Source organism: Podarcis gaigeae (assembly GCF_964106915.1).
Source record: "Podarcis gaigeae genome assembly, chromosome: W".
In the NCBI taxonomy this organism is placed as follows: domain Eukaryota; kingdom Metazoa; phylum Chordata; class Lepidosauria; order Squamata; family Lacertidae; genus Podarcis; species Podarcis gaigeae.
In genome coordinates this window covers 12476641-12487332 of record NC_139695.1, presented here as the reverse complement: position 1 = coordinate 12487332, position 10692 = coordinate 12476641, and the positions used below count along the sequence as shown (strand labels likewise).

At 49.3% G+C, this 10692-nt stretch overlaps 1 long non-coding RNA gene across 1 annotated transcript; it reads right to left on the bottom strand.

Annotated features, from left to right (window-relative positions):
• Positions 1-1765: 1765 nt before the first annotated feature.
• Positions 1766-8462, bottom strand: LOC310836103. Its single transcript, XR_014559863.1, has 3 exons — positions 8375-8462; positions 7176-7934; positions 1766-2300 (listed from the first exon to the last, which is right to left on the bottom strand). It is a non-coding gene; the product is annotated as an uncharacterized lncRNA (long non-coding RNA).
• Between the last annotated feature and the right edge of the window lie 2230 nt (positions 8463-10692).

Below are 10692 nucleotides of genomic sequence, written 5' to 3'. Positions count from 1 at the left end.
CTAAGGCAGTTCTGATATTTGTGGACGCGGAGAAAGCTTTTGATAATATTTCTTGGAGTTTTATGAAAAAGAATTTACAGGGGATGGGGGTACGTCAAGGTTTTGAAAATGGTATAGGTGCAATTTATTCAGAACAAAAGGCAAAATTAATTGTGAACAATGTAGTGACAGAATATATCCATAGGTTCCTGGCTAGACCATGGCCCAAAAACGTGGTTGCGTGGTGAGTTCCCACCTCCCACCAGAAGAAATAAAGACACAAGACACCATAAGTTAAGGTTTAAGGGGCGAAAATTGGCCACAACTTTATTGATTGAAGGAAATGAGCGGTATTGGCCTAGGCATTGATCCTATTCACTATCCGGCTTCAGGCTGTATGCCTGAGAGGCCAGGAAGGGTTAACACCAGCAGGGGAAGCCCTGCTGATGCACATCAACTAGGCACTCCCCTGGGGTCACCGCTCAGGGGCGTGCCCTGGGCCCTGACCTCCCTAGGCTTCGGACGGGGCCACGCCCCCGGAGTGCTTTACCGGACTACCCTTCGCAACTGGGGGAGGTGATGGCGCTCCCCCCCATCCATCTACATAACAATACCCCGACCAATGCCTCACCGCCACTCGAGCAAAAGGTCGCCGCCAATACCCTCAAATCTGCAACCAATCCCTAATCCCCGCAGAAATGTCAGCGAGCCAAACATCATTCCCCTCGTTGGAAAGATGTACGCCATCCCCACGGTAGAGGGTTGCCTTGCTGAATCAAATGTTGGGGTGGTCGATGACCCGCCCCCCCAGTGACACCACTCTACAAGCCACCGAGCGTTCCAATATTTGCCTGGACCTATTAATAGCAATAGGACATTTGCAATCTCTCCATTTGCACCTTTCTAACAGGGAAGACCAAATTATGACTGGCTTTGGGTAAGTATTTTTCAATTCGTCAAAATCATTGTAAATATTCCACATTATGTCCACGCCCTTCCTGTAAGCCAAATCGTTTCCCCCCAACTGGATGACAAGGGCATCCAGTGGACCATCTTTGGCGACTCTGGCCTTCACTGCTGACAGAAATTCAGCCCAACGCATTCCACGCCGAGAAATCCAGGAGAGTTCTATGTTCTCAGGCAATTCCAGCGCCCTTCCTTGACCTTGATTAAGAGCATGAATTCTGGCCCAGTGCACAATACTATGTCCAATGATCCAGACGTGCACAGCCCCACCACCTAAAAGAAAAAGAGCAGAACAAGGAGGGATCGGGTGTGTGTGTTGAATATCATCATAATGGATCACCGGACATACCCTTTAAAGGCATCTGATTTCCAACGCCCCATATCCTTTATTCTTTTGGCCGGGAGGCCTAAGTGTACCACTGTCGTGGCTGCCTCAATCCTAAACGAATGAGCCGCAAATTCCGCAGGGGGAAAACCGCATGCAGCAATTGCCTTGCGCATAACGCGTGTAAACTAATGCCTTGTGAGGCGAGAGCCATCCTCATGTATGAAGAAGGGGCCGGGAGCATTTGGGCTGATTGTCGCACACCACCTCACCAATGTGCAGGGCGGCGAAAAAGGCGACGGAGTACGCTGCTGAAAATAGGTGTGCTTCGTACTTAGACCAACAAACCACCCTTAGCTTTTTATGAATTTGACTCAGGATGTCGAAGGTGATGGGTCTCCTGCCATCTGTGCTAGGAAGCTGGAGCCTACGCCAGCCCTCCAGCGCCTTCAGGACTAGGAAGTCGGCGCAAGGATCAACCGAGTAAAGGGCCTTACAAAAGAAAGAGATCGCAGAAGACTGAATATTAAGGGTCTTGGGTGCACGGCCCATTCCCCATAAATGCACTAAATATTTTAGCACCTCCGCCTTTCTCGGGGGAGTGTCCTCAGTAACAATGCCTAATTTAATACGGAATGCAAAGAAATCAGCCCAAGCTTTCTTATAGGATCTAAGCATTGATGGGGCAACTGAAGCTAATACTCCCTTTAGGTCTTCTCGGTCCCAAGGCTCCAGAGGTGTTCTGGAAACGGTTGAGGCAATTGCTGAGCATACGGCACCAACGAGAGGAAGCAATTGTTCTGGAAGCGGGACAAAGTATCCGCGATATCGTTATTAATTCCTGGAACAAACTTGGCCGAGAAATAAATGTTTAATTTCAGGCACAAAAGAACAAATGACCTCAATAGAGTTGCCACCCTCGGTGAACGCGAGGATTGCCTGGCGAGTACGGAAATCACGGCCTGGTTGTCCGTCCAGAAGCACACCTGGTGATCCTTGAACTCCTCTGCCCACAAATGCACCGCCACCGCTATTGGGGAAAATTCCAGAAAGGTAAGGTCACGTGTAATTGGTTTGCCCTGTGATAATGTGACGTAGATAATTGGAGTGGACCCCAATTAGGCGAAGCTGCTTGAATGGAAGCCCGGCACACTTCCGCCTGGCGCCTCTGCTCCCGGTCCTCCGTCCTCCGTCAGCCACAAATGCAGAGCTTTTACGCAGCGTGCTGTTGCTCCCCGGTGTTTAGCAGATCAATCACACTTAGACATCAGTGTGTATATACTCCAGTCTTTATTCGTGCAGTGAAACAATAAAAGAGCACTTTCCTGGGCTCAGAGCGCTCATGTTGCTTCTGTCTCCTTCGGAAGCAGAGACAAAACAGGCAGTGAGATAAAGCCACTCCCTCCTTCTAGTCACGCCTCAGGAATGGAGAGACGTCACTCAGAACTCCTTAACCCTGTGAGTTCTGAAACTAGCCACACCCCTCTTCTATCCAGTCCTGAGGTGACCTGGGTGTTTTCCTTTACAAACCTCTGTGAGATCAGTCCCTTTCCCAATGCCTTGCGCCCCTTCCTGGCGTCCTTGTCAGGCAACTGTGGAACCTCCTCACAACTCCCAGGTTCGCACTGTGCGAAACCAACCCACGCATTAGTGACCTGAAACCTCTCAGGTGGAATTCCCTTCGTTGCTCGAGTGGACCGCCTGAGCACAAATTCAGGTGCTTCCTCTGACTCACTGTGGTCAGCAGGTGTGTCCTCTGCATCACGGGACTCCCCCTCTGACTTAATGTGTCTTCGAATTTTCTGCATTATGCTCACAGGAGACGCAGGCTCACTCTTGGGCTCTCTTTTAGCAACCTGTGGAGATGCCCCACCCTGTTCTTGACCCTGGTCATCGACCTGGCCTTCATCAACAGGTTCAGCCTCTAGCTCTCCCTCATCCTCAGAATCAGACAGACATTCTGAGAGAACATCAGGACTAGCATTGCGCTCTGACCTACCATCTTGCTCACAGAACTCAGCATGTCTACTGACCAGAAGCTTGGTCTGGTCACCTTCTGGATAGGCAAATCTCCATCCTTTTGTTGCAGGCTCATACCCACAGAAGATCATCTTCTGGAACTTAGGACCACCCTGCTTTTGTTGAGCCTTTGGCACCGGCACCAAGGCCGGTGACCCAAACACACGGAAGAAATGTACCTGCGGCTTCTCTCCGTAGAGTATGAAATGTGGGGTTTCACCTACCACTGAGTTGTAGGACCTATTCATCGTGAATGTCACTGTTCTCGTCGCCTCCCACCAAAAGCTCTGAGGCAAACCAGAGTCTTGCAGCAAAACCTCTGTTGCTCGGACCAGAGCTTCACATCTGAGCTCTGCCACGCCCCTCTCCTGAGGAGCCATCACCTTGTGACGTATCCCTTTCTGGTGAAAGAACCCCTGCAGAGCAGACCCAGTAAACTCTGCACATCGGTCACTCTTGAACCCCTTTACCTTGGTGGAGAACCTTAGTTCCACCTCTGCAACCCAGTCTTTGATCAGTTGTGGTGCATCTTCTTTCGATCTCAGAGCAAAGCACCACGAAACCTGGCTAAAATCATCCTGTATTGTCAGCAGAAATCTGGCCCCTCCCAGACTCTCTGGCATGGGCCCAAAAAGGTCTGTGTGCACAAGCTCAAAAGGTTTTGTGGTTACCCTCTCCACCCTGGGATAACTGCACCCTTTTTCCTTTGCCCTTTTGCATGCCCTACAATTTAGGGATCTGCCACACTTCTCTATTTTGCAACCCTTAGTGCACTCCTGCAACATTTGGATATCTTCTAGGGTACCATGTGCCGTCTTTTTGTGCCAAGCACAGGAACATGAAACATGAGTGGGAACTGTCGCACGCATAGCTTGAGCCCTCTCAGCATTCCCCACACCCTTCAGAGGCATTTCCAGAACAAAGAGATTATTCTGCCCCTTTGCAACACTGACCAGTTGCTTTCCTCCCCTGGAAATTGTACAAACATTGTTTTCAAAGCACACCTTATACCCTTCCTGTAACAGACAAGGAACAGATAAAAGACAATGTTTCATCCCAGGTACCATGTAAACTTCCAGCTGCGCCTGCAAAACAGAAACATAAACATTTGCAACCTTAGAAATCGACATTTGTCTCCCATCAGCTAGCACAATACTTTTCCCAGCTGAAACAGTTCTGCAGTTCTACATCTCGACAGCAGGTGTCTCTGTTATCAGGTGCCTGCTCGCTCCAGAGTCAATTATAAAGCGTAGCACTCTCTCCTCCTTGGAGCTGTCCTGCAAAATTGCCATGGAAGCTGTTAAATGATAAGAGCCGTCTTCGCTTCCTGAGTCACGTCCTCCCTGCGATTTCCCACGTCTGCCTGCTCTCCTGGACTGGCTGCCATGGAAACCCGGCTGGTTCCCATGGGAAACGACCTTGGGAACGTCCTGTCCAGACTCCCTACCCCGGTGGGGGCAGGAGTGACGCAGATGGTCTGGAGACTTGCAAACAAAACAGCGACGAGAAACAGTGGAAAAACACTGCCCAGGGCTCCTTTCAGCCGGAAGAGCTCTCTGTGCCAGCCCTGCCCCCTCTGAAACGGCGTTCCACCTCGGTACACACAGTGGGAAACTTTTCAAACCTGCCTTTGGAATTCTTTGCCCCCCCGACTTGCCCATGAGCTCTCTTTGAAGCTAAGCAATCAGGGACTGGGGCTTCAGCCACCTCCGGGCTTTTCATTACTTTTCCAGGGCTCTTGCCTTCTGCTGAGCTTTCACACAAAGCCCTCAGCACCTCCCAGGCAGCCCTTGCTGACTCCACGCCCTCCAAATGAGGCAACAGCGATGCGTGTACGCATGCTTTCAACATGCAAAACTCCCTTTGCATTCTCTGCTGGCTATCTTCTGGCAACGCAGCCTGAAAGCCTGCAGCGTCTGTCCCAGCAGCACCTGGAGTGAGGGTTGCTGGCTCCCTCTGGCTAGGATCCCAGAGCCCTGTAGCCAAAAACCAACCCCTCACTTTTCTGGCCCAGGTGTTCCATCCTTGGGTAGTAAGCTTTTCGAATGGAACATGTTCAAAGACGTGGCCATCTGCCATCTTCTCCCCCAGGGCCCAGCGTACTCACGTTCCCAGTAGTCGCTTTCCGGCACCCGGCTCAGCAGATCAGCTCTTTCCCAGCGAGTTCCTCTGCCCCAGACACAGGCAGGACTCCAGCTGGCTGCAGCGTCCTCTCAGCTGGCTTCAAACACACACCGGCACACCGTTGCAACAGCTTCAAAGCTTTGATCAGCGACCCATAACCTGTGATAATGTGACGTAGCTAATTGGAGTGGACCCCAATTAGGCGCAGCTGCTTGAATGGAAGCCCGGCGCCTCTGCTCCCGGTCCTCTGTCCTCCGTCAGCCACAAATGCAGAGCTTTTATGCAGTGTGCTGTTGCTCCCCGGTGTTTAGCAGATCAATCACACTTAGACATCAGTGTGTATATACTCCAGTCTTTATTTGTGCAGTAAAACAATAAAAGAGCACTTTCCTGGGCTCAGAGCGCTCATGTTGCTTCTGTCTCCTTCGGAAGCAGAGACAAAACAGGCAGTGAGATAAAGCCACTCCCTCCTTCTAGTCACGCCTCAGGAATGGAGAGACGTCACTCAGAACTCCTTAACCCTGTGAGTTCTGAAACTAGCCACATGCCCTGCCAGGAGGAAGGCCATGGTTGCGCGCACCACTGTCCCCTGAAATAAACCCCGAAGCCAAGAGAACCCACTGTGTCTGATTGAATTTGAAAATCGGCCTGGAGTGACAGGTTGTCCTGCCATAGTGAAATGCCGTTGTACATGCCTAAAAACTCCAGCCAAACCTCCAGATCAGCATTAACTGCTTTCAATAATCGGACCCTGTGATGGGGAGAGCGTAAGCCAGCTGATAATCTCGCCAAACGGCCACAGAAGGGGCGGCCTGGGGCTGTAACCCGGCAGGCGAAGTTAAGGTGACCTAAGAGTGACTGGATTTGTCGGAGGGTAACCTTCCTAAGGGGCAAAAGCTGTACGATGAACTCCCTAAGCGCAGTCAATTTCTCCCTGGGTAAGTGAGATGTTTGGGCTATGGTATCAAGTTCAATGCCTAAGTATGTCCTGGTTGTGACTTGTTGTTCGCGAACGGCACGCCCAGCTCCTGAGTCAGTGATGTAAATGCTTGGAGCAGGGCTGGGCAGTCAGGCGTATTACTGGCCACCAGAATAAAGTCGTCCAAATAATGCCCCACCCCCTCCGTACCTGTCCTAAAGCGGAGGGCCCAGTCCAGGCAGGTGCTAAAGGTCTCGAAGGCTGCGGAAGCAACTGAGCAACCCATGGGCATAGCCTTATCGATGAAATATGCCCCCTCAAACTTAAAGCCCAGCCAATGGAAGTCTTCCGGATGAGCTGGAAGGAGGCGAAAGGCCGACTCAATGTCATACTTCGCCAGGATAGCTCCCCTCCCGAATTTACGGACCAACTTTACCGCTTGATCAAAGGAGGCATATTTAACAGAGCATAGCTCTTACGGAATTGAATCATTGACTGAGCTCCCCTTAGAATAGGAAAGGTTATGTATCATACGGTATTCACCTGGGGCCTTCTTGGGAACAATACCTAAAGGTGAAATATGCAATCCCTCAAAAGGAGGCTCCATGAAGGGGCCAGCTATTCTACCAGCGGCAATTTCCTTGTGTATTTTCTTCCTAGCCACTTCGGGCATGTCTTTTACTGATTTCTGATAAGGTGGGTTTCCGGAGTTAGGTGTGACTGAGACAGGAATTCTGAAACCTAGGGAAAACCCCTCCCAGAGGTACCTAGCAGCTTGCCTATTAGGGTATAAGTCAAGGAGAGTTTTTAATGGATGGAGTTTAATTGGAGAGAAGGAAGTACCTGATTCCTCCTCGGTGTCGGAATGCTTGCACTTCTTGGTCTTTGAGGTGTGTTTTTTCTTCGCCTTCCTTTTCCCTCCCTGTTTTTCAGTGGCTGCTGGGGCCCGTCCTGCGTTTCTGGAAGCTTCAGCATGCGGCTGGGCCTCCTCCTCCGAGGATGAAGCTGAACCGCCTTCAGAGGGCGCTGTTTGAGAGGAGGGATCCTGAAAAACACTAGGGACACCTATCTCTTCCCCCTGTTGGGCAGAGCGTCTAGGCCTAGTGGAAGAGGACCTACCCTCAGCAGCACTGGGTGTAGAATTTTTGTTGTGTGCTGACTGAGAGCGCATGTTGGGTAGCTCACCTGTGCTGCCACCAGGCTGCGCATTACTCAGGTTAGAGGCAGAGGCCGAAGTACCTGGTTGCTCCAGCATGCTAGGTGGAGTATCTGGAATACAGTCCTGAGAACTTAAAATTGGCAAAGCGGACCCAGTGACCCTTGGCCTACATTGCAAATAGAAGATTTCAAAGGCTGAGAAAAATTGAGCGAAAGCCTGAGGGTCGCAAGGCATTTAACGTTAATCAGGAATGAATTATACATAAAATAGGAATGAATTATATGGGCCACTAGTTATTTATGAATTTAAATACTGTATGAATTAATTAATCTCAGTAAACGTAATTTAATAAACGCTATATCAACAATTGCACTGTTTGTTAAATATCCAATCTATGCCAAATAAAATATTTATGTCTTAGACCACTGTATGAATTAATCAATCTCAGCTGTAATGGTTCTAGGGGTTGCTCGTGCGTAAGTTGCCGCCACTCCTGGCTAGGTTACCTGGTTGAACCCTTTCTGTCTGGACAGCCTTTCACTTTGTGGCTGTCTCAGTCGCTGGCAGAATCTGTCAGTGGGCGTTTCTTGAACTTCTTCCAGCAAAGAAGTTCTTTGACGCCAAGTCTCCTCCTACTCTCCCTGCGCGGAAGTCTTCTGCGCAGGGAGGGTGTGGGCAGAGGAGTACCCGTGCTCTCCCCACTGGTCTCCAGTGAAGAGTCCTGGAGCCTTCTCTCCGATTCCCCCATCTGCCCCCCTTCACCCCTGGTGTTACGCTGATTTCCTTCCCCAGCAGATGGGCTGCCTCTCTCCCTGCTGGGAGCCTCTCCGGCATCGCTCTGGAGCCTTCCCTCCGCCTCTGGCTCCGATGGCAGTTCCCTGACATCAGTGACTGAAATTAATGAGGCGTTGTATCAAACCAATGCAATGTGAGTAATGTATCTAATCCCTGCTGGATAACGTATTTATGGCTCAAGATTTTCAAATTAATTAAAAACAGTAATTGCAATTTAATTTATAAAACACTGCTTAATTAATAATTGTTTATTTTATTCCCTTCAATTGAATGTAATCTATGGTCTCTAATATTCACTACAGAGAAAGCAACTCTCCCCAAGCACGCTACACTTTAAAACCAGCCACTTCTCCCTGCACTCAGCATTTTGTAACTAATCCTCCAGCAGCACTAAGCATATATTACAATAGCGAATGATACAATGAAAACGATGAAGGAGATACAATCCTGGCACGCTGTAGAGTTTAAACTCTCTCTACGCTAAGGGAAAGTGCGATTTTGATAAAATTACCTGGCTAGTTAGAACAGCAAAATACAACTAAAGCGGCAGGGGAAAGGAGTGAAGCCACGGGTGTAAACACAAAGAAAAATAGCTCCACTCAACCCTGCGGGGGGGGGGGGGGCTTGCCTCACATAAGATGGCGGCCGCCCCTCGCCCACGTGGTCGCTCTAAAATGGCAACAGCACGACACAGTAACCCTGGCAACCAGAAAACAGGACTCCTTGCTCTAAAACGCGAAGCCAACAATCTAGCCCCCTAAAGGCACTGGCTTGCAAAGATTTACAAAACAGTGGCTTTCACGAAGCTGCTAAAACCCGCACTCCACAGCCAGGCTGCGCGTAGTTGATCAAAGGTCCCCTTTGTTAAGAGCGCACAGCGAGCAATCCAGCGATCGCCCAGGGAGGCGCTGGCTTACAGGGAAATTTAAACAGTAGCTTTCACGAGGCTGCCAGCGAGAACTCGGCTTTAGCGCCTCAATCTCAGGCAGAAATGAAGCCCAAAGCCTCCCACCAAATTATCACGAAAGGAGTCAAACCTCCCGCAGGCGCTGCAGCACCCCGTGTTTAAAAGAGTCATACAAGGCGAAGGCGCTTCCCTTCCCTGAGCTGCCCAAATAGCTCCCACCTCGAGTGGTAGCTGAAGCAAACCACGTCTCAGGAGTCCTCCAGTTGAACAGCTGTGATTGAGGTGCAGGAGCAGCAGTAGCGGGGGAAGAATTCAACACGATAAGGAGCTCCAAGAGGGGCAACAGGGTCACCCTAGGTGGACTTTAGAGAAGGGAGCTCAGCACAGAAACTCCCAAGCTTCCGTGTGGCGCTTCGGACAAGGCAATCCAGCAGCGAAACGATGCTGGCGGCAGTGGAAGGAACAAAGTGGCTGCTGGAAGCCGAGAGGCTGCGGCGCACCAAAAGGGGGTGGATGGAGAAGACTGATCCAAGAAAAAACGCGCTGCCGGCAAAGGTACCCGAGCCGGAACTCCTCTCTCAAACAGGAACCTAAAAGGAGGCAAAACTATCTGGACTATGACAACATCATTATGATGGGAGACATGAACGGGGTCGTATCAACCAACATGGATAAGTCACAAAGCCAAAATGTTACAAAAGACGGCAGACTACCAAAGACCTTTTTTGAACTGACAGACAATATGGACTGGATTGATATCTGGAGAACGAAGAACCCCTTGGGAAAAGAAGGAACATTTTTCTCTGAAGCCCAGCTGACTTGGACAAGAATCGACCAAATATGGATAACTAGAGGTCTGGCACCCAAGGTCAGAAAGGTGGAAATCTGCCCAAAGACATGCTCCGACCATAACGCACTGAAAATGGACATGACACTATTACCAACCGGCTCCTTTAGATGGAAGATGAATGACAATTTGTTTAGAGATCAGGAGATTATTAAGAAGGCCCAGAAAGCTTTGAAGGACTACTTTGAGATAAATATGAACACTACGGTGGAAAAAAGAACCATTTGGGATGCAAGTAAAGCTGTGATGAGGGGGTTCTTGATACAACAGAATGCTGTAAAGAAAAGGATACAAAATGACAGAAAAGATAAGATTTTGGAGAAAATAAAAGAATTAGAGAAGAAGTTAAGATTAAATCCGAAGTCACAGCCGATTTTGAGAGAAATCAAACTCCATCAAGCACAATATTCTAAATTGATAAATCAGGAAATAGAGTGGAAGATTAAATTAATGAAACAAAAAACTTTTGAATCGGCAAATAAATGTGGGAAACTGCTAGCTTGGCAGTTAAAGAAGAGACAAAAATTAAATACAGTTACAAATCTGGAAATTGAAGGAAGAAACATTCAGAACCCCACGGAGATCAGAAAGTGCTTCCAGAAATACTTAAAAAAATTATATACTCAAGGGCCACAGGACGAGGTTGAGATTA